Source organism: Saccostrea echinata, unplaced genomic scaffold (assembly GCF_033153115.1).
Source record: "Saccostrea echinata isolate AGI-Se365-2 ecotype Australia unplaced genomic scaffold, CSIRO_AGI_Sech_v1 ptg000005l, whole genome shotgun sequence".
NCBI classification, from domain to species: Eukaryota; Metazoa; Mollusca; class Bivalvia; order Ostreida; family Ostreidae; genus Saccostrea; species Saccostrea echinata.
In genome coordinates, this window is record NW_026889754.1 from 9,169,295 (window position 1) to 9,175,289 (window position 5,995).

Genomic DNA, 5,995 nt, shown 5'->3' on the forward strand with positions numbered 1-5,995 from the left:
ACCAGTACTATCTTTGAAAGATAGTATGGGTATTACAAAAGATGCAAAGAGAACTAACTTGGTTGATAATAAAGAACAGTCTGACTTGGTTACAGAAAACACACAGTCTAACCTGGTAACGAATAAGAAACAATCTGACTTGGTAACAGAAAAAGAACAAAATGGGTTTGATTGTTTTCAGAATTTGGGCAAATTCAACAAGACATCCTCAGCATTGGAAGGATTTGAATCAAATTCTCAAGCACATTCCGTGGTATATGCCAAAACACCAAGAGAAAATTTTGAACATACCTGTAGCTTGTGTGAAAATCAAATTTGCTCTTGTGATGAAATTGAAAACAGATCTAGAAATGCAAGCTTAAAAACTGGAGAGGACTCTATAAATATTGAGAGAAAGGAAACCAGAATTAATTTTCAACCTCCCCAAGTAAACGAAAGGGAAAGGCAAATCTTATGGCCTTCCATTCAGGGAAGTTTTAACCAGGGAAATGGGTTCTTTGGTGCAAGTGCTGGACTACAGTGTGTTCCTAACTGTTTATCAGCGCTTTCATATCACAAATTGAAATCTGCCCATCTCTGGAAGGCAAAGGACATTGATAAAATTCTCATGACAGGAAATGAATTATATGAGAAATTACAAAAATACTCGAATATTGCTCACCGTTATCTATTGATATCTGATCTTCCAGATACACTTGAAATTCACAATGAGTTGTTTACATTTGCCTTTGATGAGTCTATAAGTACATTGATTCCTGCAAACTTTCATGACGAAATGCCTAATTTGAGCCCTTTCAATGCCAAGAGCCTTGTGGAAGCATTGTGTGCTGGTTTAAATAACAGAGATGGGTGTTTTGTATGCTTTCATGAAAGTACCTTTATAGTGGGGAAATTGAATCAAGGTTATTTTGTATTTGATTCACATTCCAGGTCACATACTGGAAAAGTAATAGCTGACGGGAAAAGTACATGCAAATTTGTCAAACAGATAAATGATGTTTACATGCATATTATGGAATTAGCACATTCCATGGTTATAACAAGTGCTATTCAATGTGAAATAACTGGAGTGTCTTGTAAATCCGTTACTTGTCCTGAAAATATTAACCATGAAATGAATGATCTGGTTGTAAACACATGTCATGAAGACATAGAAGTTGTTAATGTTGAAAACCCCAAAGCAACACAGTTTCAACATATGCCCTGTAACATCAGACAAACACTGTGTGAAAAACTGCAGATTCCATTCTTTGCAGATACAATACCACAAGGTGTTAGTATTGTTGATGCAGGAGGACCACTTCGATGTCAGAGAGTTTTAGGGGATGGAAATTGTTTCTTCAGAGCTGTGTCACTTTATTTGTCTGGTTCAGAAGATGCTCATGAAAATGTACGCTTTGAAATGTGTCAGTATGTGTTGCACAATCACACAATGTTTGAAAAACTTTTAAGGTCAAATCAGTGTCTTCAAAGTTACATAAATTCGAGAAGAACTTTGGGTGTCTGGGCAACAGAATTTGAAGTGATTGCTATATCGCACATGTTGAGAGTTCCAGTTTTCACATATGTAGATAATGCATGGAAAAAGTTTAGTGGTAACCTTATAGACAAAAAGTGGACCCCTGTTGAAGGTGCCATATATCTTGATCATGTAAACCAAAATCATTACAATCTAGTGGTATCTGTATTTAACAGAAATCCTCTGGAGAATCTTCATGCCTTTGGCAGAGAGACTGCAGTGCCCAAAGTATCATTTCCAATTTCTAGTACAGTGGAAATACCAAGTAGAGCTACTGAAGCTGTTGAGAGAGAAAGAAATAGAAAGAGAGTCTGGTATAAAAAACAATATGAAACATGTGCGGTATTTAGAAAACATGTCTTGTCTGCAAAAAAAGTCCACAATGACCAAGCTCAGATTAAGAAGAAAATGAGGAATAAAATGAGAGTAAAAATGAAAGAAAAATACCAAGCAGATGAAAAGTACAGGAGGACAGTTTTGAAAGCACGTAAAGCAAAGTACAAAAAAGATGAAAATTACAGGGAAATAAAATTACGATCTAGTGGTACAAAATACAAAAGTGATAAAACTTACAGGGAGAATTTAATACAAAGGGGCAAGGAAAAGTACAAGAAAAATGAAAATTACAGAAAAAAATTACTTGAGACGTGAAAAATGAAATACTTAGAGAATGAAAATTACAGATGTTGTCTAAAAGAAAACAGTAGAAAAAAGTACAACACTAATGAGAAACACAGAGCTGCTGTTCAGCAGAAAAGTATGACCAAATATCGAACGAATAGTTACCACAGAGAAAAGGTGAAGAAGCAAAGTACAAAAAGGTATCAAAGCACAGAGTTTCGAGAGAATTTGAAGAGTTCCAACAAGACTAATTATAATAAAGAAGATTTTCAGACAAAGAAGAAAGAATACAATAAGAAGAGATATATAACTAGTCCTGAAGTTAAACAGAAGATACAGAAGAGCAAGCATAAGAAAAAGAATTTGGAAAAGGCTAAGCTTACACAGTTGGATTATGTAATGGAAAGCTTTAAGACAAAAATCATTCATGGTCCTAGTTATGCATGTGCTTGTTGCCATCGACTCCTCTTTGAAAACCAAGTGCAACGTGTCCAGTCAGAGCATTTTGAGAACAAATCAGAATCAATTAGGCTTATTGCAGAGAAATGTATATCGGACAAATATACCCATGATTGCACAAAGGAATGTTCTCAGAATTGTACATATTCATCGGTTTGGTTATGCAAGACATGCTACAGGAAAATATCAAATGGACAAATACCTGCAGAGAGTAATTTTAATAATATGGGACTAGTAGATATTCCAGTGGTTTTGAGAGAACTTAATACATTGGAAAAACATTTGGTTTCTTTGCACATACCATTCATGAAAGTTGCTGCTCTTCCAAAAGGAGGTCAACATGCAATTCAAGGTCCTGTTGTTTGTGTTCCATCAAATATTACAGAAGTTCAAAATTTGCCCAGAATGGAAGAAGACGACATGGTACTGAAAGTAAAACTGAAACGTAAACTTGAATACAAGGGGCATTATGAATACCAATTTGTCAACCCATTGCATATTCAAAGGGCTTTGCATTACTTAAAGGAGCATAATGAATGGTATGCAGATGTATCAATTATACATGGAAAGAATAAGGACAAATGCTTAGAAAACCAGCTTGAGTCAGATCTAAAAAACTGTATGGAAGAAAGTGAATAGGAACAGGATGCTACAGAAGAAGATAACAATCCAATGTCTGGAATTCAGTATGACACATGCCTTCAACCCTCTGACATTGGACAAGAAGTGTTAGATCATTATTTTGATGACATATACAACATTGCCCCAGCTGAAGGAAAAAACCCAGTAAGGATGCTTCAAGAGAAAGGAAATGAAGCAAAAGCTTTTCCTCATTTATTTCCCAATGGAAAGAACACTTGGACAGAGGAAAGGAGCATGAACATAACTTTGTCAAAGTACTTTAATAACAGACTCATGCATGTGGACAGTAGGTTTGCACAAGACACAGATTACATTTTTTTCAGTCAGTATTTGTCAGAACTGAAACAAGTTATAGACAAAACACAAATATCTCTTAGGAAGTCATTTGAAAAAACAAAACATGGATCAAAAATTACTTCAACCATGTTGCAAAACCCTGACGCTTTAAGGAAGCTGCTTCAAAATGATGACGCGTTGCGTTTTTTGCAGCCAATAAGGGGTACACCTTCATTTTGGCAGAACGTGCAGAAAGATTTGTTTGCCATGTTGAGGCAGTTGGGGATTCCAACTTGGTTTTGTTCTTTTTCCTCTGCTGAATTTCGCTGGAGTGAAATTTTAGATGTATTACTTAAACAACAAGGTGATAAAAGAACAGCTAATGATTTAGATTGGGCAGAGAAAAGGAAATTGTTGAAATCAAATCCTGTAATTGTTGCAAGAATGTTTGAGCACAGATTTAATATTTTTCTGCATGAAGTTATTTTAAGCCCGGCTCACCCAATTGGACATATTAAAGATTACTTCTACAGAGTTGAATTTCAGCAAAGAGGCTCCCCACATGTCCATTGTCTTTTCTGGGTTCAAGATGCTCCAAAATTGTTAGAAGATGGGAAACAAGCTGTTTGTGAATTTATAGATAAATATGTGACATGTTCTATCCCAGTTGAAGAGTAGGAGTCGCATTTACATGACACTGTTCTTCAAGTACAACAACATAGCAAGAAACATTCTAAGTCTTGCAAAAAGGGTGGTAAAGATTGTCGTTTTAACTTTCCTAGACCACCTTCTAGCCATACTTTTATTTCCTCCCCCTATGAAGACAACAATGACGATGATACTGAAATGCAGACGATTCATGCCAAAAACATATTAAAATGCGTTTGGGAAAAGATCCAGGATCAACATTTGGATTGTGGAAAAACGACTAAGGCACTCTTTGATGAACTAAATTTAACTCAAGATATTTATGAGAAAGCTTACAACCTTCTTAGTTCAAAGCAGTCAGTTATTTTGAGAAGAAACCCAAATGAATTGTGGATAAATCAGTATAACCCATACTTATTAAAATGCTGGGATGCAAATATGGACATTCAGTTTGTGTTAGATCCATTTAGTTGTATAGTTTATGTTGTTTCATACATATCAAAAGCAGAACGAGAGATGGGCATGCTTCTGAAACAAACAAAGATTGAAGCTGCCGAGGGAAATATGAATGCTAAGCAAACAATGAAGAAAATAGGGTCCGCATATCTCAATCACCGCGTGGTTAGTGTGCAAGAAGCAGTATACCGAATATGCAATTTAAGGATGCGGGAATTTCGAGGAAGGTGCTTTTCATTCCTGTTGGTGAAAATCCTACAAGGTTAAGTAAGCCCCTGTCACTCCTAACCAAAAAAGAAAATGTATGAGCCTGACGTGGAAGCCACTCAAGAAAATGATGAAGAAGACGATTTATGGATGACCAGTATTGTTGACCGTTACAAAGCAAGACCACTGAATTATGATTTCCCATATATGTGCCTTGCAACCTTCTGCTCAGAATTTAGAGTTCTAGCAAAGTCGCAAATTCCAAAGAAAGCACACGATGGTGATTATGAATTGTTAGAAAATAAAGGTTTCATACAGAGACGCTCAAAATCTGAACCTGCCGTTATTCGATATCCAAGATTTAGTGCAGAGAAAACACCAGAAAAGTATTACCAATCATTATTGCAGTTGTATCTTCCACATCGCCACAGCTATCACCTTAAACCTCCTGGATTTGACACATACCAAGCATTTTATGAAAATGGACATGTCAGTTTGGAAGGAACAGAAAATCTTGCATCTGTAAAACAAATCGTAGATGCAAAGTTAGCAATATATGCACCGAATGAAAAAGCTTTAGATGAAGCGCAAGAAATGTATGAAATTCTAGGAGATGTAGAAGATGCATGGGCAATGTTATGTCCTGAAACTGAGCTTCAAAGAGAGACATGTAAAAGCAAAAACGGGAAGGAAGTTGATGTTAATGAAAACTTTCAAATCATACCAGATTTATCAACCTCAGATCTTCCCATTGATGTTCCATACACTGTAACAAAGAGCAACTCAAAAGAAGAATTGATGCCTTTGTTAAGATCCCTTAAAGAAAATCAACGCAATGTGATGTATTATGTAAGAGACTGGTGTCTTAAAACACTTGATCATAGCAAACCAGAACCATTTCACATATTTGTCACTGGAGGGGCTGGTACTGGGAAAAGTCATCTTATCAAAAGTGTCCAACACATAGCCAATGAAATATTGCAGAAATCTTGTATAGAACCTGACAAAACATGTATTTTGCTAACCGCCTTTACTGGAACTGCAGCATTTAACATTGGTGGCTGCACTATTCATCATGCATTCTGTCTGAATAAGTACATGCCTCTACCATATGAACCCCTGAAAGAACAGAGCCTTAGTCCCATAAGAGCTGAATTGGAAGATTTG